The sequence below is a fragment of the Bombus huntii genome, chromosome 17, assembly GCF_024542735.1.
Source record: "Bombus huntii isolate Logan2020A chromosome 17, iyBomHunt1.1, whole genome shotgun sequence".
NCBI lineage: Eukaryota > Metazoa > Arthropoda > Insecta > Hymenoptera > Apidae > Bombus > Bombus huntii.
Window position 1 is genome coordinate 3,859,832 of NC_066254.1, and position 25,865 is coordinate 3,885,696.

Genomic DNA, 25,865 nt, shown 5'->3' on the forward strand with positions numbered 1-25,865 from the left:
CTCGGTCCTTGAACTTTTCCTCCTCCGCAATTAAGAAGTCGCCACGGCAAGTTAATTATGCCACTTTACACGGAGCATGAAGTTTTCTTCGTTGAAACGCGGCATTAAAAGGGTCGAACAGAGACAGCCACGTCGCTCTGGCCAACGTTGAAGAGCGAAAGAAGCCGCGGTTCGACGAGACCAACCAGGACAAGGATAGATAGATAGACAGAGAAAGAGAGAGAGAGAGAGAGATAGAGAGAGAGCAAGCAGAATGGACGATAGACAAAACGGGCGAAGAAGCAGGAAAAACGGTGAAGAAACGGTAGATAGGTAGGTTAAGAAGCGACTCGTGTAAGTAGCCGCGCTTGGGTAAACGGATCGACGATCGTTGGAAAAGTTTTTCCGCTCGAGTTTCACTGCCCTCGCACGAGATCGCTGTGTCTGTAATTTCCTTGCGGCAAGGAAATGCAGTCAACAGGTGATTCCTAAGGAGGCGTCTGGTATTTAAAGTGGCAACGGGGGTCATCTTTGTCCGTGACGTTGGTAAACGGAACGATCGACTGGAAAGAAGGGGATTCTCCTCTTTCTCTTTCTCTTTCTCCCGCAACCCTCCTCGTGAACCTCCTCCAGGTTTTCTCTTCGACGATGTATGGTGACGTTAATGGAGGGTCGTCGGGAGAGTCGAACAACGTGAAATCATCGGATGCGTGGTGAAAGTGTCGTAGACATTCCCGCGGTGGAAACGTATTTCCTGTTTTTCATTCTTTTTCACTTGGCGCGATTTTTTCCTGCGAGAAACTTGTTGGCTTTTTCGATGTATCGTAGCAGATTTGTTTGTTATCGCAGTTTAGAATGATTTTGTATCTGCGAAATACGAGGCATATTTTGACTCAGCACGTTCAATTTGCTACATTGGCAAACGTATTTGTCGAAAACGAAGGTTCAGGTAAAACGTAACAATGAGAACGTGAAATGTTTGTATTGGCTATGGTCATTCGTATTGGCAAAAGTGTCAATTAGATGTAAAAATATCTATCTAATCGCAACCTTGCTCGCATTTACTAGACGCTTGTAAATGTATTCGCATTTATGAAACTATCGTAAATTTATTCACATTTATTGGTCGATTAGTATGTGCATACATCGAATAAGCTCATTTACTAATATGTACAATTACTGAATTAATACGCATATTCAGCGTAACAAAGACGCTTAACAGTAGCGTCCGCATGCGCTTCTCCTTCATTTTTACCTCCCACTCTCCTCCTCTTCCGACTAATTTTAAAGATTCCTTTCTTTCTGCTGCCAATATCCAGAAACACACGGATTTCTCTATTTCGATTCAACGTAAAGTTACCAATGGTACAGTTTCTTCGCCACTACGGAGGAAGAACATAATAAATCGTAGGTCTTTTCCACTTCATTTTATGGACGTTTTGCAGCTCGCCAAATCCTCGCTATCAAAAATTGTCGCTTTATTCGAATTTCCGGCTAAACGTGTACATTTCCAGAAATATTCCTGGCCGTAGTACCAAAACCTTATTTGTCCTAATTGTTCCATTGATATTGTTGAGGTTGAGGCAGACTTGGTAGGTTGAGGTAGGTTGACTGGTAGAAGGACGAGTGGAGGAACTTGTAATGGAAAAATATATTGAAATAAATAAAGGTATAAGTTTATGCTGATCCAGGTCCTCATTATCATGGTGTTACAAAACAATGGAATCGATAGGGGGCACGTTCAGATGTTTCTAGCAAAAGGACATTACCAAAAAGGTTAGCCCTACAGCTTTAGCCAGAGGCTACGAGCAACGTAAATAGAAATCTGTTTATCAGTCCCTTTGTTCCTAGACCTTGCAACCCAAAACATAATGTATATTCAAGGATACGATAATACGGACCTTTCTCTATTTAGAATATTCCTGGTCATAATATTAAAACGTTATTTGTCCTAATTGTTCCATTGATATTGTTGAGGTTGAGGCAGACTTGGTAGGTTGAGGTAGGTTGACTGGTAGAAGGACGAGTGGAGGAACTTGTAATGGAAAAATATATTGAAATAAATAAAGGTATAAGTTTATGCTGATCCAGGTCCTCATTATCATGGTGTTACAAAACAATGGAATCGATAGGGGGCACGTTCAGATATTTCTAGCAAAAGGACATTACCAAAAAGGTTAGCCTTACAGCTTTAGCCAGAGGCTACGAGCAACGTAAATAGAAATCTGTTTATCAGTCCCTTTGTTCCTAGACCTTGCAACCCAAAACATAATGTATATTCAAGGATACGATAATACTTTATTTAGAATATTCCTGGTCGTAATATCAAAACGTTATTTGTCTTAATTGTTCCATTGATATTGTTGAGATTGAGGTAGACTTGGTAGGTTGAGGTAGGTTGACTGGTAGAAGGGCGAGTGGAGGAACTTGTAATGGAAAAATATATTGAAATAAATAAAGGTATAAGTTTATGCTGATCCAGGTCCTCATTATCTTGGTGTTACAAAACAATGGAATCGATAGGGGACACGTTTAGATGTTTCTAGCAAAAGGACATTACCAAAAAGGTTAGCCCTACAGCTTTAGCCAGAGGCTACGAGCAACGTAAATAGAAATCTGTTTATCAGTCCCTTTGTTCCTAGACCTTGCGACCCAAAACATAATGTATATTCAAGGATACGATAATACGGATCTTTCCTTATTTAGAATATTCCTGCGTGATAGCGATTTCTAGGTCAGGGATATACATAAATAAAGATGTAGAGTTTTTCTTGAAGTAGTTACATCAACAAGCATAAAACCTGTCAGGCTGTTCCACCTGGTCGCTCTATTTTTAGTAAAGCGACCAGACCAGGCAAGCAGCGTTAAAATTTAGCAGATGGTCGATTGCTTGATTCTCGGGCCAAACGTCTATTTTCCATCCTCTTGGTATCTCCAAAAATATTGGTGAGCATAGTACGGAAACTTTATTCGTCCAAACTATGTTCTCCTTTCTACTAGCAGGTTTTTAACTGAATTAAAAAAGTCAAGAAGAACGTATGCTGTCTTGCGTGACCTTCGCGTCATAATGTTCGATAGAACAATAGAATAATCGTATTATGCAAGTTTTAACGCGTCAAATGCTCGTCCCAGTTGGCGGAATCTGTTTTCGTCGTAGATTGGAAGGCGACGCGAACTCGGCTCGCAGCCTGCGTCACCGAAAGCTTCATCCTTGGCCGTCACATTCGAACTGCCGCTGTTCCAGGACGCTCCAATGACGTTGTAGCAGCACGCGGAACCGTCCAATGGCAGCTGGCCTGCGCCGGAAGTTCATTGCTCCTCTCCCTCGTTACACAGGCGGGGCATCCCCTGAAAACGTAGGATCGATTCCCGCGCAAAAAGCCGACCAATCGCGAGGCCGCCGCTCTTGAAACTGCGGGCTAACAATCCCAACTGCACTTTTGCCCCGTTCCTCACCGTTTGGTTGGCTGCCCGTCGACGTGTTTTCCTGGACGACGCACCGCGCCGAAACGCCAGACATTAACATTAATTAGGAGGAGCAGCGACGCTGCTGTGCCAGCTGACTGATGGTCAGGAATCCTCCTCGGTGAATTACAACGTTCGATTTCACGGAGCTTCTTCTTCTTCTTCTTCTTCCTCTTGGCGACGATCGAACGGAAGCTCGCGTGATTTTATCGCCGAATGAGACGAGAAATCGAAGATTTTGGCGGTCACGATCGCACGAACGCGAAGCTTGGAAGACGGTTGGCCGCGTGCGAGTTGTCTGATAATTGATCAGGCACGTTGCATATTGATCTTCGTAATTCGTCAAATTTTCCTGCGTCTACAGCGCGGAGCATAGCTCGTTAACTTTAATCAATGATTAATGGACTGGCCGCCGCTTCTGGATGCCCACCAACGAACATCGCATTGATCATCGACTCGCTGCTGTTCCCGCGCCCAACACCTGTCACGCTTTCCACGAGCTTGTTCCTTCGCCGCGCCGATTCCGACGATAAAAGCGACAGCGTCTGAAAACGCGCTCCACCGTTTTTCCACCCCTTCTTCCTTTTCCCATTCTTTATAATTCGCCACGTAACACGATGACGCAGCCACGCTCTTACGCGAGTGTTGCTCGCGTACGGAGCATCGCAGCCAAGGCCCACCAACGCTAATTACGAGTCGCGGTGTTGCTTCTATGACGTAACGCGAACGAAAGCTCTGCCTTTCCGTAGTCAGGGCTTTCCATCCGCCGATTATTCGATATCGCCGCTTTCGTAGCTTGCTTCGGTGCTTTGATATTGCTTGGGTAGCAGGTTATTGCGAACCGTGTTTAATCGTACGTTTCATCGGAAAAATCGCAAAGACGTAATCGTCGAGACGAAGAAAAGCCTGCAATTATGCAAGGTGGTGATCGAGTTCGAGCCACGTCTTTGCTTCCCGAACCAGACGCGGGAAAATCCTTATTTTCGCGCGCGACTATCTTCTTAGAAGATCGAGCCTCTCTTCCCGCTTACTGAAACGAGCAAAAGATTGAAATACGAAGACTGCAGGATCGTGGAAGGATTAAGATCGCCGCTGTGGCTTCTGAAACGCGGCGAGGAAAATCAGAACAGCGGTTACCCCTTCATCGATCGTGTGTTCGGCGTCGTTCGATTTACGCTCGTCTCGGTTGCGTGGAAAACTCTGGGCCATCTACTCGATCAAGAAAATATATAAATACGTACACGTTCGTAGGATGGTTCTTTGGAAATAAATATTTGTCGTGATCCATCAGTCCGCGAGCAGTTGTCGATAAGGTTTCCTGCGACGAATTAGATTCGAACGTATTTACTGGCGGAAGAGTGGCGTTAACGTTTGACTGAAGGGTAGGAAAAGCAACTGTTATTCACTTTTAGCGGTCATTCGACATTAGCGCACGATAAACAAAATGGCCGACCCCTTTTCACACCCCCTCGGCCACTGGCGATCGATGAAAATGGTTGCCTAGCTGCGGCCAGAATTTTGCTGCGCGATATTCCGTCCAATATTTCGACCTGCATTCTCTCCCCTCGTTCCCCTCGCCCCCCTCTTTTTCTATTTTTCTCCAGCTATGATTTAATTACATCGATTCGTAACCGCCGTTCCTCGTCCTTTGTGTTAAACTATCGTCTACTTAAAAGCCAAATTGAATTTCAGCCCGTGCGGCCACTCTTGCTTGCCAATATCTCCGCGCCGATATTTTTCTCGCTGGCGTTCCGCTGGAAATTCCAATTTTTCGAATTTCTCCGCTATCGATCGCGCTAATTAATTACGGAAATTCGATGGCGGACGAGAGCGCGGACGTTACGCAACGAGAACGTGTCACGCGAAAAGCGCGCGCCGCATCGTCGGCTTCATGCCGCGCTTTATCTGCCAACGCAAAACTACGCTGCCTGTGGAGAACGATCGGTGGCGGAATGTTCTTCAATTCCGAGGCGGCCTCGCAGGCTCCGTCGTTGTTCGGCGAGAAACGAGCGGACGCGGTGACGCTGCGTTTATTCCTCGAAAGAATCCGCGAACCGCTAACGAACCGAAGCGACACGCCGGTACACAGAATGATTACTCGTAATGAGGCGCGGCCGAACAGGATAGCGAAAGTCATTAATCGCGGATTGAAATATATGGCGAATCGCCTCTAAATCGAATGGAAATATTAATCTGTGCGGCGGCGGCCGCGCGTAATTATTCCTGCGGTCGAATTCAACTTCGTAATAATGCTGCAATTTCGGCGCCGACGTGGCACGTTTGAAGTTTCGAGCGGCGGCGGCGGCCCCCGCTGCGCGCACGCGCCCGCGTTACTCGCCCTAACAGCCCGTGCCTGTCCCTATGGCCGATCGCCAGCCGCTCGGTCAGCAACGCTACTTCTGCCTTTCCCCTGCGGTGTATTTCGTGTCGCGTGCACGCCAGCTTTCGCTGTGAAAAAGTTATGTCCCTCGGCGTAACCGCTAACCCACAAAATTTATCTGGACGTAATGTCCTCTCCTACGCGCGTCGTATCCGCGAAAGCCTAATAATTCAATGGAAACGGCCGATAGGTTAATAAACAAATACGATCGATCGATCTGGCTGCTGGTTGCTCGCACCTTCGTCGTACTTGCACGTTGCTGGCGCTACGCGTTAGAAGCTCGGAGGCAGCAACGACGCTCGAGAGTATCACGCGTGACAGGCTGAGACGGGGTTGTTTGAGCCGAGTAACTCGCCAAATTCGCTTATGAACCATCTTCCGGCGATCCGCGTTTCCTGTTAGGCCGGTTACGATGAATTATGTCACTTATATTTATATATCTTTATCGATTAACGTTAACTTTACCAGGTTAAATGAACAGCCCGAGAATTTAATTTAGAATTCAGTTAATTTCGTTTTATTAATTTAGAGTCGATCGTTGTTTCTTTCCTTCCTCTAACTTTATGTAAATTCTTGCGTTATCCGACTGATCAGTTTCTCGATGTTACACGAAGTCGGACGAACGGAAGAAATAACGACGGACGTACGATTTTCAATTAAATTTTGAAACCGGGCCTGGTCAAGGTTAGTGTTAATTGGATTACAATGTGCCGCTTTGGTGTATGTACAACGCGTGATGCTCGATACAGTGGAACGAAATAATTGTGAGTAGCACGTTATGGCATCTGTATATCGTTTACATCGACAGTTTAACTGGCATTTTTCACGGGGACGTAGTTTGTCATCGTGAAAAAGGGAAGAAGTTTGCTCGATGTTAATATTCTCAGTGTCAATTTAGTTATGTTAATTTAGCGGCGCGTGTGTACACTTTCGTTCACAAGTATCCGCTCACTTACGTATTCGCGGTTGTCGCATAATTAATTCGCTTCAGTCTCTTTCGTCGATTTATTACCTTGTCCCACGATCCTTCTGTTAGTTTCCCACAATATCCATATTTTTATATTCGTATGTCGTAACGCATTACTGAAGAATGACGTCGATAATGAATTATCGTAAAGACAGGTAAAAGAAAATGTACATATAGCAGTGTCGATACCCCCGTCTCTTTCCTTTCACCATGCGATCTATTTAATACGTTTATTTCTTCTAATGTTTGGTATCTCTATACCTTTGAGCGGCTACCAAACACTGCAGACGTTCGCATGAGTTTGGCCTACATTTTCGCTTATCCATCTTCGTGATTGCTTTGTAGACGTCATTTCTTAAGAAATATTGTTGCTAAAAAATAACGTCGCAGGACAGTGAAATGGATCGACGAAAGAAACTGAAAGAAATATCTTCTTTCTTGAACTCAGTTTCTATTTTGCCCCCATCAGTGTCTACGTGTTACGTCTTCTCGCTGACTCAAATAATCCACTGTACAATTGTTCGAATCATTCCCTCGTGTTTGATACCTTTCCTTGTTGCACTTGTTTCTTGCCATACTTTCTTCTGTCGCACCTAAAGTATACAAATCCAAAGAGCAACGGTGCCTCATAATACACGAGTTGAATTATTCCACACAAAGTACAACTCGTTGACTCAAACGAGCCTACCGTAGGATCATTCGACCGATCCCCACTGCTGATAATATTTTCTCCTTCTTTCTCTTTGTCATATCCAAAGAGCAACGGTGCCTCATAATACACGAGTTGAATTATTCCACACAAAGTACAACTCGTTGACTCAAACGAGCCTACCGTAGGATCATTAGACCGTTCCTTAATACTGATAATATCTTTTTCTTCTTTCTCTTTGTCATATCCAAAGAGCAACTGTGCCTCATAATACACGAGTTGAATTATTCCACACAAAGTACAACTCGTTGACTCAAACGAGCCTACCGTATCATTCGACCGATTGCCCCTGATGTTTGTTGTTTCTCCTAGCGCTTTTCTTCGTTGGACCTGGCTGTCCTGATACTTTTCTCTGTTGGGCCTAAAGTGTACGATGTTTCCTCGTGCCTGGTCTTTGGTACGTTAAAAAGCAACGGTATTCCATAATATAGGAATGAGGCTGGAATAACCGTAGCATAAAGTTACTCGAATCATTGCCTCGTGTTTGATATTTTTTCTTGCCAGAGCAATTTGTCGCGAAACATCGTGCCGTTGGACTCGAAACGAACGACGTTTGCTCGTTCTTTCTCTTCGTTACACGGAGCAACGACGTGGTCTCGTAACACGCAAGCAAGATTATTCCACGCAAAGTGTTCCTCGCTCAAATAACTTACCTTAGCGCATCGTTCTAGTTTTGAGTTTTGAGGTAGGTTGGTCCTGCGGCAGAGCGGACTCGCAGGCGCAAAGCTTTAATTGCCGGTATATCTTTGGAAAGCTTCACGGTGGAGATTCTGGCCTGGCTGGTTATATATATAGTGGCCCGGCAGAGAGAACGGGGCGAGCGCTGTTCAAACTAAAGATACCGAGTTGCTATTTGAGTAAATTTCCGGGTCAACTTCATCTTGGATTGTTTTCCATCGCGATGGATATTTCAGCCGCGTATAATTTCGAACGTGTGCCACCCCGTCCCCTCGTCTTTCCTCCCTTTCGTCGGTTGGCGTAGAATCGCGACTGATTGCGGTCTTCGCGATCCTTGCTCGCGATTCTGCACTCGGAAACAGAGCGGATCCTGCCAGGTCGCGGTTGTTTGTTTGTTTACGATTCAAGAAGCATAATGAACCCCGGCCGTCTTCCATCGCCTATCTCCGGCTCTTCTTTAACAGCCCTACGTTTCCCTATCTCTCTTCCTTATCTCTCTTTATTTTTCGAAAGTACCGAGTAGGTGAGCGAGCAGAAACAGTAGCGGAGAGAGCGCGTGTCCCTGTGTGCGTCTATGTATCTATGTGTCCATGTATGTGCGCGTGTGTACGAGCGAGCGTAAGACAGACAGAGAGAGAGAGAAAGAGAGAGAGAGCGAATAGAAAGCGCGAGGGCGAGCGAGAGAAAGGAGGAGGAGAGGCAGGAGAGGAGAACTCCACTTCATCGACCGTTGAGTTCCAAGAGGGCGAGGGGTGGCGACGAGAGAGCAGGGCTTGTGTAAGTGTGTCTCTTTACGTGTACGCTTTAACGTGCGCGCACGTGTGGGTGGCAGAGAGCGAGGGTAAGGGTAGCTGGGAGGGTGGAGCGGCCACCGTAGGACGCCATCTTCCTTGAAAATCGATCCTTCGACCTGACATCAGCGGCTCCTTCGCGGCGTTTCCATCGTATCCACGTTTTCCCTTCACGACCTTCCTCCTCGCCGATCCTCGGCGACCTGCTTTCCACCTCCTCCACCATCACCACCACCACCACCACCACCACCACCACCACCATCTCGTCTCCCCGAGCTCTTCCATTTAAATTTCATAAACGAATAACGAGGAAATTACGAGAGGCGGCGGCTCCGCTATCTCTCTCCCTTGATCTTTCCCAGCGAACGTTCCGCGAAGCTTCGACGAGGGATTCTCGTAGCCGAGGAGGGCAACCAGAGCGTAGAATAGAGCGGACGAGCAAAGAAACGTGGCACGTGGGGGTTGGAAGGAGCACGTTGGTCACCGGCGGAGTGGCGAGAGAAAACCGATGAAATATAGGAAATATACCGGGTGGCAAGAGAAAGATACGGGGGCGGACGCGGTAGCTGGGTCGTGGTAGCGCGGAGGGTGAAGAGACGAAGGCGGTATCAGCGTGATGGTATCGTGCAAGTAGCGTCGGTAGCAGAGCGGCGCTGGTAGCGTCCGCCAGGCTTGGGCGCCAGTTTCTATCTGACAGGGTATTTTTGTGGCAGCCTGACTACCACCGTTTCCCGACCCCCCTTCGGCGTCTGCATCTCTCGTTTCCTCTCTCTCTCTCTCTCTCTCTCTCTCTCTCTCTTCTCGCATCCCTTTCGTATCTTCTCCAGTGGCTGCCGCCCGACCTCCCCTCGTTCCTTATTATCCTGCCGGTTTTCGCGTGACGTCAGCGGCCGACGTCGACCAATCGCAGCGTCGACTGAATTATGGAGCGAGACGGAGAACGAGAACGTGCAGGGTGCGACGCAGACGACCGAGGGTTGGACGTGGGTGGCAAAGGGGAGTCTGATGCAGGCCGGATTACGCCAGCCTGGACTCTGGACAACGAGCAACCGTCGATGACGACGACGATGACGCCGACGACGACGACGTACAAGATTCTCCGTTATTTTCTTCGTCGCAACGCCCCGCCGACGCGTTGCCTTCCACCCCGTCGCGCTCCCACAGTACACGCGCGCACATGCAGAAAAATAGATCGTCGATCGATCGCGTGCTCTCGCGCGAGAGCAAGAAGAAGGCGGAGGAATCTATTTTGGTATTAAAATGGGCACGGGGAAAGACACGCGTGGTGCCGGCACGCGGGATGTGCCACAATCACCTTTCACCGGCACTGCTTTCACCGTAGCCACGACGAAGAAGGAGAGCAACGCGCTGAGAGCGGAACAGAGAGAGAGAGAGAGAGAGAGAGAGAGAGAGATACAGCTGGTAGTTACGTGTGTATGGAATCGTCGAAAGTCGGTCCGCGAAAGGCAGCGCGCGTGCAGACCGCGAGAAACGAACGTGATCACCTTTTTTTCTCCGTTATTTTTCTTTTTCTCCCCTTGCTGCACACCCTCCGCACCGATCCTTTGCCTCGCGTGGGAGAACTAGGCGTTTCTTGCCTCTTTAATACTCGGCCGTGTGCGTACACGACACGAAAAACGTTCTCTCTCTTTCGTTCTTGCGCGATGGGAAATATCCTGTTCCGATGCAGGACGAGCCGCTCGTTCGTCTGGCGCATCACCGCGCGTCTGATTAAGTTTCGCGACTTTCCCTTCGTTTTTCGCCTGCCTGTATAGCCCGTGCTGATCTTCGATTCGGAAATTCGGATCCGACGTAATCCGTCTCGCGTGTGCGTCGCCATAGCCGAGCGTTCCTCTCGATCGGTCCGGTAAATCGATTTTCCCCTTCGAGTTTCGTACTGGGATTGCCGAGTTGCTCGTCTCGTGCGATCTGCTTTACGCGCGCTATAAATACCAGCTGCGTAACGCGATGAAATTTCCGTGGAAATTTCCCTATCGATTTTGCCGCGCGTAAAATCGTCCGGTCTACGCGAATATTTGAAAGCGAGTGGCGGCGTTCTGCGACTCGTTCCTCCGACCGAATTACAGTGGAACACCGGCGCGGTCGCGTTGATTATCCCCGGCTCGAGGCGAAATTAAACCGCGCGAAAACCAGTACGAACTGCTTCGACGATAAATTTCCCTCTCGTCGAATAACTAATTAAAGTGCCTTTAATCATGTAATTTAAGTACGGCGCAACGCGCGCCGTTACTCGCCGCGACCACGCGTCGTCACAGCTACGTCTCTTCTTCTTGCTGGGAGCGCTGCGACCCACGGTTTCCCAGTTTTCGACCGACCGCTCCTTCTCGACAGAGACGGGCAAAAAACCGGAGGCGAAGCGACGGAGACGGCGATATAGATAGAAATTGAAGCGGCTGCAGGGGAGTGGGAAGACAGAAGGCGCGAGAGAGCCGAGGAGAACGGAGCTAGCGTGCTTGCAAGCGTAACCCGGTCAGAGCGAGGCGGAGCAATCCGGCGTTGTCTAAAGCAGGACGAACAGCGCCCCAGTACCATCACCGTATCTGTCCGTGTATACATGTTTTGCTATAGCGTTCTGCCGGTATTGGTGAAACTTGGCTGCGCCACCGTATACGCTTTCGCGAAGCTTTATCGCGATCGCGATCGCGCACATACGCGCCGCTCGCTCGTGGTCGTCAGCTTTTTCGTCTCGGTGTGCCTACAAAAACTTGCCACTACACGTACACGTGTAAGCGTGTACACGAAGGGAGCAGCGCGTCTCTATAGTTGGATGGGATTTCGGAGCGAGGCTGTGCGCGTCAGGCACACGCGAATGCCTCTGCACGTACACGCGAGAAATACGGGGTTAACTTACACGGCCGTGTATCGCACACGAACGCACCGCAGCGTAGTTTAGCGTGTGCTTGAAAGCGCCGTTGCTGGTGTGCGCGAGCGTGCGTGTGAGTCGGTTTGAATTCGACAGGGGATGGGTGGAATTCGCGTAAAACGCGAGCGCACCGACGTACATCCACACACATAGACTAGAGGATACGGTACACGAACGAACACGGTTGGAAGGTTCTACGTACACGTAGAGGGTTGGGAAGGGAAACGGGGGTGGGCGAAGTAGAACCGAGCCGAAGTGGAACGAGGGGAAACGGAAGGAGGTGGAGGAGGAACGAGGGGAAGTAGAACCGGGGGTGGGTCGGTCGAGAGGCAACGCGACCCCCGTAGTGGGGGCTGCGGCGCGCTACTGGGTGGTGGTTGACGACGAACGAACGAACACCGATGACTTATTAGCAGAGTGCAAGTTGGCCGCGTGTTTGTGAACTTTCGAATAAATGTACGTACGCGCTGCAGCCACCGCTGCCTCTCTGCGCACCAACGATAGAGAAAGAAGAAGGGGATGATGGTTGGCGCTGGTGGCGCTGCTATTCTCCCTCGTTTTTTTCCACCCTGTCCTTTCCCCTCTTTCTCTGTCTCCCTCCCACGTGGCCGTCAGGGGACCACCAGGAGAAAACTCCGACGATCACGCGCTTCGCTGCGTTTTTTTCCTTTCCTTTCCTTTCCGCCTTCCTCCTTTTTCCTCCCCCTTTTCTAACCCCCTGCTTCTTCCCTTCCTTTTTTTTCCCCTCTTTTCTTCCTTCTCTCCGCCGGTATCGCCGCTGGTGTCCCTGTATACGTTTACAGACGAAATTCTATGTATATTTTATACGCACGTACACCCGATCAACCCCTTTCGTGTATGGCATGTACGTTTGTTCGGCCAGATGTGAGAATTGTTATTAATACCACGCTCGCTTTTCGTACAATGCGCCACGCTTCCGTGTGCCTCGCACACGTATCCTCCTCGCGACTCTGCTCGTCCGGGGCCATTGATCAAGTTTGTCTCGCCGAATGTACACCGAGTTACTGCTACCATTCGCCGTCTTTTTTTCCATCCCCTCCACCGTTCCAACCTGTCTCTGCCTGCTCCCCCGTGTCCTCCGCTTTTTCCTTCCTTTTTTCCTACAGGTACGTGCTCATCCCCGATCGGATCGGCCGCGAGATTAGCGGCAAGCCGAGAGAACCGTTTCGTTTTGTGCAACGACGAACGGGGTGAGAAGCGGCTATGATTTCTCGCGGTTTCCATGGGCCCCCGTATCCGCGTCCTCCCTTTTCCCCTGCTTTTATCTCCGTACGCCACGGACCAACCGCGGCCGCGATTGCGTGCAATCGTACGAGATGGATGCTATTTTCGCACACGCAACGTGTCTTCCTGCTTCGATCGAGCAACGCCGATGTTCGTACGCGTCGATCAACGTTCGATAACGATCTGTCGTGCGGCGAGAAACAGTCGGCGGTTTTTCTTCGTTTCTGAAAAAACAGCGTGTTATTTCCGGCGGCAGATCTCACCTACAGGGTGTAGGTTCTGTCGTCTGCGCGATTATCGCGCAAACTTCGATCTCCTCTGGTATTTAGCAAGACCGGGCAATCTTGTCGATTATGCGAGGAACGCCGTCGGCAACGATTTGAAAAATGTTTCTAGGAAGAGTATTTTTGAAAATCACGTTAAACTCGTACGAAGGCTGGCCACGAAGTTTGCTTGATGTCACCAATGCCTGGGAAATTTCCTTTATTTTCTGAAGGACATCATTTCGAAGAAAGGAGACCGAACGGCTAGATTGTTCCGAAATGATTCTACGAGACGATCGATGTTCGTAGACGCGATTAAACGCTCGATCGTAATTCGTTTCTAAGATTTGCTGCCAGATTTGTCTCCACTGATATTCTTTTTCCAGAAAATATATCGTTCGTATGAGAACAGAAGCGAAGTCTTCCAGCGTGTTCTCATCGGTGGCTGAAAAACTCGCAAAGTTCGACGAGCAGAATCATCGGTTCCGATCTGGGACGAGGACAGTCGTGGAAAGGACCGTTTCTGGAAACGATCGTACGCAAACAAGCGACAAAACGTTGTCTCCTCACATCCGCAAATAAGTTTCCTCTATTCCACGAAGATCGCTCTCGATTTAGAAAGTAGATCGCGCCAGGCGATCGATAAATCGTCGACTTGTCCGTAGGCGTCGATTAAACGTAGAAGGATAACGCGAACGTTTCGACTGCGCAAAAATACTCCGCGAGAACGTTACTTCGTAACATTCCGCTTGGTATCGCGAATGGCTGCGAAACTTTCTTCCTGCCAGAGAGAGAACGTTATCAGCCACGATTTCGAAGAAAGCGCCAGCTCTGGAAAAGTCTATGGTTGAAAGGGTAGATGGGTCTAAAGCAAAGACGCTTAAAGGGGAGGCTCCGGTTTCCAGGCGGCGAGAGAATTTGGTCAACGATTGTTCCGGCCGCGCGTCTCTCGGCTGATCTGCAAGGACAGGGACACCGTGGGGTGGGTGAGTCGGGGATTCCCCGGCCTACGATTAGGAAACTTTGCCGGGACTCCGTGGACTTTGGCAAGTGGCGCGCGCGGTGGGTTGGGGCGTGGCGCCACGTGGAAACCGTAAACAGCGTGTCCGGACGCGTGCATGGAAGGAAATGGTCGTGAGTGGCCGATGAAAACGAGATCGGGAAACTGCGTGGTTTTTCGTTGTTCTGGCAAACGATCGGTCGGAGGAGGAACGGCGTCGCCCAGTCAGCTACGACCTTCGACATTTCGTAGATTCGCTCGAGCACCCTTCGTCGATCGATACGCCGCTTCTATTTCGACTTTCGCGTATTTTCAGCACGACGATTTTATCGAAAGTCGCGCCACGGGTCCGGTCGATCGGTCGCTCTTTCCTCTCGCCGGTGCCGCGGCGATGTAACGATTTATGGTGGCCCGTCGATACCTCATTGGTTATACCTTGAATGGACCGTTGATTAATGGAGGCTCTCCAGGTTCCCTGGCAATTAACAATGCGACTCGTATCTCGTCGTGGCAGGCTAAAATTAATTCCACGTATTATTAGCCCTTTCACCCTTTTGTTGTCCTACTCTTCTCACCTTACGTAACCTGACATTGCTGTCGAAGGAAACGCTGGCCTTCCAAGGTGACGCTATTAATACCTCGCCCTCACTACCATTCCATGTTTATCATGTTTAATCATTGCCCAGGGCGGAGAAGAAATATATCGATCGTACGAAGAAGAAATATTTTCGGAGAAGTTCGTCCTTTGGAACAATTTCCCGTGACTTTTCGCACCGGGCAATTAAGAAACTGAAATTTTCTATATAATTAAATAGGAAATCTAGTAGTCTAGTAAATAACGTAAGACCTTAACGAACGAACATCAAGTTATCGAGAATTTTCTTTTTTAACGTAATCCAGTTAAAACGTGGTTCAATTTGTCGCTTGGAATTTTATCTCATCACCGATATTTCTATCCAATGTACAATGATTTTCAGATCCATGCGAGTAAAAAGCCGAACTCCTTTGCCTACCGATAGATACCAGGTAGATGAACTATCATCTGGAAATTATTTTAGATCGAACTAGATAGTGCGAGGCGATGAAATTGGCATCGTCTTTTTTTACGGCTCGTAAACAGGCGACGAAGGTAAAAATAGACAGAACGTAGACTAAGTAGGGAGCTGTTATCGTCGAAACTAATTGGAAAGTATCGATAAACACGCGTTAAAAATAGCCAACTATCGAAATACGCGGATAAGACAGAAAACGTTTCCGACGTATCGCGTGAAACTTGACGAGTTCGATTCGACGTTTTTCAAACGCACGAACGCCACAGCATTTGAAATACTCGCGCGAATGTAAGGAAAACGCTCGCTAGCGTACGTACGCGAGGAGAAAGGGACGAGGAGGCTGGTATACTGCGATGCATTTTAAATGAGACTAAAAGCGATTCGGCCGCTCGCGCGCACCTTTCGTATATATCGATTACCGAAATGCGCGATTCGAGAAGCGCGCCAACAAGATGCGTTTCTTTCGCCAGTGTATTATGTTTTTCCTTACGCGTAAAATCTGCCGTTAGAACGTATTCGTCAGCCTGGAAACGTGTTTCCACTTTGGCGTATTTTTATAGAAAACTTATTAGCGGGCTGCGAATTTTTGCGGAATTTGATGTTTTCATTAACCGGAGTGGAAAGCACCGAGACTGCGTAAAGATTTATTTTACTACCCCAGTTTGAATATTTCTTATATTTCCACACGTTGCGCGCGCTTTTTCTACATTCCCGCGCCTTGAAATTTTATGTAAATGCAGGGGAGGAATATGCAGTCCGTTTGTTACAGACGAATTCGACGGTAACCGACATTTCGACAAATATTTCCTCTCCTTTTTCAATCATCGATTCGCCTTCGCGATTCTAAGCATCTTCCCGCGTGCAATTCTGCTTTGTTCTTAAGGCTTTAGAAAATTTGATATAATCGAAATTAGACAGAATTAGAACGCCTAATATTACAATATGATATAGTATAAAATATAGGCACGATCGTTAGGGTTGTTTAAATTATCTTCTTGCTACTTTGTTCTTGATGCTTTGAAGAATTTGATAGCATATGATATAATCGAAATTAGACAGAATTAGTACCTTGAATATTACAATATGATATAGTATAAAACATATGCACTATCCTTATTAACCATAGAATTGTTTAAATTATCTTCTTGCCACTTTGTTGTTAAGGCTTTGAAGAATTTGATAGCAGACGGTATAATCGAAATTAGACAAAGTTAGAACGCCTAATATTACACTATGGTATAATATAAAATAATTGCACGATCCTTACTAACCGTAGGATTGTCTAAATTATCTTCTTGCCAATTTGTTCTTAGGGCTTTAAACAATTTGATAGCGTACGATATAATGGAAATTAGACAAAGTTAGAACGCCTAATATTACAATATGGTATAATATAAAATAATTGCACGATCCTTACTAATCGTAGGATTGTCTAAATTATCTTCTTGCCACTTTGTTGTTAAGGCTTTGAAGAATTTGATAGCGTACGGTATAATAAAAATTAGACAGAATTAGTACCTTGAATATTACAATATGATATAGTATAAAACATATGCACAATCCTTATTAACCATAGAATTGTTTAAATTATCTTCTTGCCACTTTGTTCTTAAGACTTTGAAGAATTTGATAGCGTACGATATGGTCGAAATTAGACAGAATTAGAACGCCTAATATTACAATATGGTGTAATATAAAATAATCGCACGATCCTTACTAACCGTAGGATTGTCTAAATTATCTTCTTGCCACTTTGTTCTTAAGGCTTTAAACAATTTGATAGCGTACGATATAATGGAAATTAGACAAAGTTAGAACGCCTAATATTACACTATGGTATAATATAAAATAATTGCACGATCCTTATCAACCGTAGAATTGTTTAAATTATCTTCTTGCCACTTTGTTGTTAAGGCTTTGAAGAATTTGATAGCGTACGGTATAATAAAAATTAGACAGAATTAGTACCTTGAATATTACAATATGATATAGTATAAAACATATGCACTATCCTTATTAACCATAGAAGTGTTTAAATTATCTTCTTGCCACTTTGTTCTTAAGACTTTGAAGAATTTGATAGCGTACGATATGGTCGAAATTAGACAGAATTAGAACGCCTAATATTACAATATGGTGTAATATAAAATAATCGCACGATCCTTACTAACCGTAGGATTGTCTAAATTATCTTCTTGCCACTTTGTTCTTAAGGCTTTAAACAATTTGATAGCGTACGATATAATGGAAATTAGACAAAGTTAGAACGCCTAATATTACACTATGGTATAATATAAAATAATTGCACGATCCTTATCAACCGTAGAATTGTTTAAATTATCTTCTTGCCACTTTGTTGTTAAGGCTTTGAAGAATTTGATAGCGTACGGTATAATAAAAATTAGACAGAATTAGTACCTTGAATATTACAATATGATATAGTATAAAACATATGCACTATCCTTATTAACCATAGAAGTGTTTAAATTATCTTCTTGCCACTTTGTTCTTAAGACTTTGAAGAATTTGATAGCGTACGATATGGTCGAAATTAGACAGAATTAGAACGCCTAATATTACAATATGGTGTAATATAAAATAATCGCACGATCCTTACTAACCGTAGGATTGTCTAAATTATCTTCTTGCCAATTTATTTTTAAGGCTTTAAACAATTTGATAGCACACAGTATAATCGAAATTAGACAGAATTAGAACGCCTAATATTACAATACGATATAATATAAAATATAAAAATGCAGAATTGTTTAAACGTATCTGCTTGCCACAGAGAAATCTCTTCCGACGTATCGTCTCGTTGCTTGTCATTAGGCTACAAATTTGTGTTTACCTTCACAAGAAACTGGGAATGCGCCTAACACACAAACATACCCGGTATACAAAGTACGCTTAAGCACATTCAAATCTCCACGAATGAGTTAATTAAAAAAAACGAGATTCGACCAAACTATCGTTCTGTCACAGGTATTTCAACGAGCGCTACATCTTATAGACGCTTTACGTACGAAGGATAAAACTGTACAAAATATACGACGTATCAGTATAAAAAGAGTCGATACATTAGCATACGAAGTACAAAGCATGCAGGGTACAGTACTCGTTAAAACGTTCGTTACAAAACGACGATCGTCTGTCCAGATTTCGTTATCTGAATTCCTAAAAATATGAATTTACGCGCGTTACTTATCACTGCTCCCGCAGTATATCGTTCTCGTTGCACGGTTCAGTTTTTCCTACGACATCTCGGTTAATCGTGACAGCCGCATACACACGCACAGTTCTCTCGCGTTTCCTTCGAACGCCACTTATAACGTGATCTTTGCGAATAAACCCGATGGGCGTTTAATCGGCCAGACATTTATAAGGTCGTTTCTCCATTTACCGTTTTACTGCGTGCATTGTTTTTGGCATGGAGACGCCGAGTATTCGCAATTCACCGCCCCTATAATTCTGACCGCCGGTCATTCGGCTAACCCGTTTCCCATTCCGATGTCCGGCCGATGTCCATGCACCCCATTCTCCGCTCACTCTACACTCTCACCCCCGTAAGCACTTTCTACCCCGACCGATCGCCAGTGAACCACGTGTTCATACACTGATTTCGGTGCAAGGGGCATGCGGTAATTTAGATTTCCGTACTGCGAAACCGCGCGAGAACTGGACATTCGCGTGTTTCAAGTTTGCTGAAAAATCGATGGAAAATCTCGGTGAAAACTTGTCTACTAACTCGCCTCTGTTCTATAAAATGGTATTGTCTCAGTTACTGGTTTGTCGACAAATTGTACGACAAATTTCTCTTTGCCATCCTCTTGCCGCAACCTGAAATAATAACAAAATAGCAACAAATTAATAGCAACGAAAGGGTAATTATGGCGATAACATTTTATATTTCACAAGGATACGAGCTGCCTGCAAGGCGCATCGATCAATTTGATAAGCAGAAAAGCGCAAGTACCATTTCCTCGATCTACCTAATTGTTTTTCTCAACTTACTGTTTGTTTCTGTGATGTGTCTCTTCCACGATGCCAATGATGCCACGAAACGAAGAAACGAACGAACAGGCTCGATATAACGGGACTGTCTTGCAAACTATCGCGTGGTTGGTGACGGAAACGGACGACGAAGAGAAGAAAACGCGATTCGAAAATTAAGGGGGATTTTTGGGAAAAGGCAGGAGGAAGACGCGCGTCCGATCATTTTTTCGAATCCGCGCGATCGTTCGCGGACGGAATGCATTTAATTAAAACGCACTAGAAACTAATACCGGCACTCTGGGTAAAGTTTGTTTCGAATTTAATTAGGTTTATGTAGGGGGGTGGTATAGATACAATCGGCCGTAACGTTTCGTCGTCGGATCCCCGCCGCATCCGGCGCGACTATTGATCACGTCTAACTCATAAAAGTGAATTCCGCGAGATTGTCCATAATTTGAAAACGCGGTCTTGTTATTTTCACGTGCAACAATATTGCGCGTTGGTGTGCGCCGGTCGAGAGATCCGCGCGCTCTTCCCGCTCGATCGATACCTAAATTTATTATGCCCCACTTGCCGCCGTGCAACCGTGCTATGTTACCGCCATTACCTGTTTTGACTTTGTGCCATTCAAAATTTCACCGTAATGAAACATTTGATTTCCCCTAAAATTCAACGCCATTCGGTCGTTCGTTAATTCTTTGCGAAATAATAATACGTCTGCCTGGTCTCTTTAATTTCTCGCTTCTTTCTCCCGGTTTTATTTCATCGTTGTTTCATCGAACGTGATAGCAGATATCTGGATATTCTATGGCGAGAAATTTGATATTGCGAACGTGTTTGTCGCGCGTATATTTCACGCGTCTCTGTTTACCAGCCGCTCGGTTATCATCGACTCGGTAAGTAAAATCGAGCAACGAGATTTAAGGACGTCGCTGGATACTTGGTCGTTGCGATTAGAAGGCAACGTACAGTTTTCTCGTTGAGAATGCGAATTTAGTATTGTCGTTTGTCGGTATTCCACGCTGCGAGCTACCATCCCTTCGCTCTCGGAATTAATTGAGACGTAACGTTGATCTCTGTCACGAGACTGAAACCATACAGCCAGTTTTTAAAGACGAGCCGATTTTTACTCGGAAATGATCGTACGGGTAAAGAGAAAGATCGCGGTAGAAAAGCAAACGACGTGGAACACGCCCTCGGAAGAGACGAGGATCTCGCGTAGAGTCTTAGAATTTAAGCGGAGGAAAAAAGGGAAATGTGCAACAGTTAGCTTCTCGACGAACATTTAAGAATTCTTGGGCCGCATCAAAGCCGGTGATACGTGCGGAGTGGTTTTCTCGCGGCTCAAGAACAATGCAATTAGCAAAGCGGCTAAGCAACGAGATTCCTCGGCAAGTCGTTTCGCTGCGACGAACCTAAACGAGTGTAAGTCCGTCTTTTTATTAATTCCAAACGAAATTCTACTCATCACTGGGAACAGAGTAACGGCAAAGAAAGACGAGGATGATTCGCGTATTAGAATCTCCATTCTCGTTCGAGCAGCGAGTAAGAAACGCCCAACACGATCGATCGAAACGAATCCAATAATCAGATTTCACCGAATCTGATCAGGTCTAACTAGATCTTTTTCTCCGGTTTTTTTTTTATTAATTGCAAAATAAATTCCACTGTGTAATGGAAGCTAATACGGTCAATGAAACTTAAGCAGAGGGAAATCAGCGGTCTTGGACCATTTCCATTGCCATTTTCGTTCGAGCAGCGTCGTCTATGATAGGCAAACTTTCCAACGCGATCAATCGCACCGCATCTAAATTACTGTCTTTATTAGTCGAAAAATAAGTTCTTCCACACACGCGCGTACGCGTAGTTGTATGTAACAGCATGGACAGGAATACGGCGAAGGTAGAGCTTCGGGGATTCGAGTTTCCATTCTCGTACTCGAGGAGAAGATCTTCGTGGCGAAGATCGGGCGAGCAAGTCGAAGGGGCAGAACGAGGATGAACGTAGATGGTGAACATAAACGCGGGGGTGTGCGTGGGACGCCGAAGGGTAGCGTTGGTCGGCGGCGGACGTCACTGTGAGAGACAGAAGAGAAGAGCGTGGCGCCCAGAGGCTATAAAAATCGTATTTTGGCGGCAGCCCCACGTTTGTAGGTTGTATTTTCCCTTTCTATGACCCAATGCAGCTTTATCGGGTCAGTTGCATTTGCATTGCGATGCGCACGGCGTTCCCGTTTCACAACTCTCTCACGTATTTTCCCTCCTTCTCTCTCTGTCTCTCTCGCTCTCTCTGTCTCTCGGTCGCCGCGCCGTCCTTGCTTCTCGCTCGTCTCCCCTTTTCGTTTGTCGTCCTTTTTATTTCCACGTCAGCTTCCTCTTTTCCATGCCACGTTCCCGGCCGTGCAGCCACTCTCCGATGCATCGTTTTCTCGGAAAATCGCCTGGCATTCTCTTTTAATTCCAACAAGCACTACGTATCGGTGACACTATCTTTGCGTGGAGTTTCCAAGGACACGCCAGCCAGCTTCCCCAATTGTTCCGAAAAATATGCTGATACTGGCCTTTCTATTATTTACGATATTGGCCGATTTTTCCGCCAAACCTCGTCAATACGTTAAATATTGTCGGGATAAACGAAAGAGCAATGCCATATACACATGGGCCATCGGAAAATTGATTAGAACATTATCAGCGTGCAAATAATAATTACAGGTTACTATACGCGACACAAAATACGCACAGATTGACAACGAGAGTAAAATTGGTAACTCGCTTAGAAATAAGGTACTGTACAAAATCAACTACGGTGGGAAATTGACCGTTCAGAAGCCGCAGACGTCGTTTCCCAAACTCGGCTCAGAATTTGTTATCGTCTATATCGTCTCTGCGCGGTGAATGAGCTTGTGAGCTTCGAGTCGTTCGACTTCTTCCGAATCGAACCCAACCAACGTGGTTAATTCACGTTTTTCCAATCTCCCAATGAAACTAACATCTTCTCGCTGTTCGTGGGACTCGGTGAAAAGATTGCATCGAAAACACGCGATATAAATACCTTGCGTTCATCTTTTGCAAAATGCCGTCTAGTTGACATAAGGCCAATCGTTAGAAACGTAGGGAATTGGAGCGTCTAACGAACGAACGGTAATTGTAATCGCGGCGGACGTTTTTGTTCGATACTGGCATTCTCACGGCTTACCGAAGCCCATCCATTACTACCATTGCCCGTTATCTGATAGGCACGATCGAACGGTCGATTAGATTTCTGCATTAAACGCAGAAGCTCGCGCGAACCTATTCTGCGTTTTACCGTGCGTGTACTGGAAAAAGATCATTATATTTACCGTTACGTATACAATTTAAAGCCGGCGGAAGAAAGGAAACGCGTTGTTTAGTGGTGTTTTATACGAGCCGCGATAGTACATACGCCTACGGTGATGTATAAACAGCGAGCTCGGGTTGCTCCCTTGAACGCGAAAAATAATTCACGCGGTCGGAGCTTAAATCGGGATCACCGGTGATTTAAGAACCACGGGGTTAGCAATCAGAGCGCAAAACGGACTCTGGTGCCGGAGTCTGGTCGCTCTTGCCAGCCAACCTCCGCTGAAAGAAGACCGAGCGCGGTACCGTAAACACCCCTGATGGATGGATTGTTTTCGCGCCTTTGGAGATTCGAGGATTGTTGACTCGCCGCAACGACTTCGACTCGAAAGAAAAAACAAAGCGGACAAGTCGAACGTTCTCTGTTAAACGCTATATCTAGTAGATAATATAAGGAATATATATATTATATATAAAGGAATATACATTTGCAACGCGTGTCTAAGAGAGGATCGAAGGAGGGTGGATTTTCATTGTTGGAAAATGTTTTGGTTGCCCCGTTGGTAACCCTATCCGGTACCAGGGCCAACACCGTGCCGCGCTGGCGTCGCTGCTGCCGTTTATCTCACGAAACTCCATTACCGACGTTTTCTCTGAATTCCGCGCTAAGCAGACGCGAGAGTACCGTGAGCTTGACGCAATGAAATTTGAACGCGCGGTGCGACGCCTCTTTCGTCCTTCTCTGCTCTTGCATTGTCCCTCTTTCTCTTTATTTCTGTCTCTTTTTGGCTTGCGCTTGGCTCGCCGCTCTCCTTCTTTCTCTACGGTAGTTCCATCGGCACGGTCTCTCCGTCTTTGTTTTATTCCTGTTTTCCTCTTTATCGTTCGAGGGCCAGGAGTGGGGATAGACGCCTATCGTGTTGGACGAAGGGGCGTGGTGTGAAGGGAGGGAAGGCACGAAACGTGGCAACGCTACACGACCGTGCCACCAGCAATAGCGTGGATGTGTATCGGCAACGCAGCAGTGACTCAGCACCGGGTAGCAGCGCTGTTGCTGCTGATGGTACTGGTGCGCTACGCTTTGCGTCGGCTACGTGATATAAGACAACGTCAATGTAGAGCTTTTACAACTCGGTTTTGTAACTCGATTCTGTATGAATACCAGACCAGGCGTCGTTTGCCCACGGTGTCACGGCGCGACGTCGGAGATACGCTGACGGCGACGTGTTTGCCAACCGAGTCCACTTTCGTGGAACACGTGCCGAAAACAACGCGTATCGAGCAGCCCAGAAATCAATTCGAATTACGAATCGATGGATGCAACGTTAACGATTCCTTTGAAATGAAAATTGCAGTCTCGAATCTACCACGATGAAATGAATATATATATCGCTATCGAAAATAGTTGCTCTGCGAATTCACGAGTATTCTTCGTAACGAGGCATGTATACGTAATTTTTGAAATACATAAAATGACATTATAAATTCATCGGCCTGATGACTTTAAATATCTTTTGCCTTAATGTAGTTGAAATAACTGGGACGAGTATCCTAGTACGGTAGTGTCGAAACTTTAAACGAAAAGGTATATTTATCCTATTTTTAGTACTTGGAAATAATACCGCTGGAAAATGGAGCTTAAGTGCCAAGGCGGTGCGATATCAGCAGCCGATAAAGCAGAGACGCGAGAATAGTTTTAGATGAAGACGTTCTCGTGGCCAGTGGCCAGTGGTTTTGTTATATCGCGGCGGTGTTTAGAATTTCGTGCGAGCGAGCCCCGGGAGCTCGTTGTCTGCGCCGATGACGAAACCAAGGCACACGAGGAGAGAACTCTGGACTGAAATCTGACTTGGTGGGAGCGGCCGAAGGCCGACGTTTTGTAACAACGAACATACTGGGCTGCGGAACGCCTACGACGAAATTTCGGCGCTGCTCACGGTTAGATTAAGCAACCTTTTCTTTTATATTTACAGTATCTCTTCTTCACGCTTCTACAATTTTAACGTAATTCTTTTCGTAACGATTCTACGTAACCATCGTTTTTTCACGCGAACGTACTTCTAAACTGGTCTTACGTATCGTAGATTCTTTTCTTTACGTTAAGAATGTAGTATATAATATACGATGTAGGTTATGACAAAATGGCGGAAGAGATACGAAATTCCGCTCTAATTCAACATTATTGGGACTCTTGTATTTGAATGTAGTTTTTCTTTGATATAAAATACGTATTTCGGTAAATTACTTGGAACGAGAAATTCTCTATTGCAAACTACCGGGCAGATATAACATCAGAGCTCTACCGATCTCAAGAGAAGCTACGAATTTTCCGTACTTCTCTCGGAAATCGATGTAAGCTGACGCCAAATATAATTACAGTTCGTACATTAAATTTTCAAACGGTTCGGAAAGTCTAGCGGCCGTTCTCAATAGCATACTCCGGATTACTTCGGTTCAGCACTACTACATTTTCCGTTTCGAGATCTATCCATTCGATAACATTTTATCTCAGAGTTTTGAAGAGAGTATCTTACGATTTATTCAAAATTGCAAGGTCTCTCGTTGCTTTTGTTTCTCGTGTATCTTTAAAATCATTAAAAATCGAAGAGCATTCGATGCCTGTTGTATCATTGAGGACAATTTAAAGAGCATCGCGTATCAATGTATGGCTCAATAGGACGGTGAATCGAATGCGTGTGGCCATTAATGGCCGCTGTTTAATACTTTTCGATTCCACGCACAAATAAAACTCTATTACCGCTGCAAACACGGTACACATGATAAAATACAACGAGAAATAAAGCAGCGGTGAAAATAGAAGTATATAGAGAAATAGAAGAGACATGGCGTAACGAGAGAATAGGATGGACATAATATATAGTGGGAGCGTTTGCGCGGGAATGAGAAAGAGCGAGAGAGACGCACGAGCCTCGTATAAATTCGTGCTTTCTGTCTCGCTCGCACAGGCGAGATCTATACTGCAAACAAAATCGTGGGATCGCGAGAAAAGCTGGGAATAGAAGGTAGCTGCAATATCGGCGATACGTCAGGATGTCGAAGAGGGAACCAATCGTTTCTGGCGGAATTGGGCTCATAGTGCGCGCATATGCATCCGTGAAGGGAACTGTTTACCGACCGC

The 25,865-nt window shown here is 46.1% G+C and overlaps 1 protein-coding gene across 18 annotated transcripts in view; it reads left to right on the forward strand.

The window, feature by feature from the left end:
- Nucleotides 1-25,865, forward strand: part of LOC126874937 (zinc finger protein rotund) — a 406,667-nt gene that overhangs the window by 41,907 nt on the left and 338,895 nt on the right. For 3 of the 18 annotated variants that reach the window (XM_050637445.1, XM_050637454.1, XM_050637458.1), the window contains exon 1: nucleotides 24,414-24,664. The exons of the other annotated variants lie outside the window; for them this stretch is intronic. The gene's annotated coding sequence lies outside the window, so the exon portion shown is untranslated. Of the gene's footprint in view, nucleotides 1-24,413; nucleotides 24,665-25,865 lie in introns of those variants that run through there. 18 annotated transcript variants of the gene reach the window in all.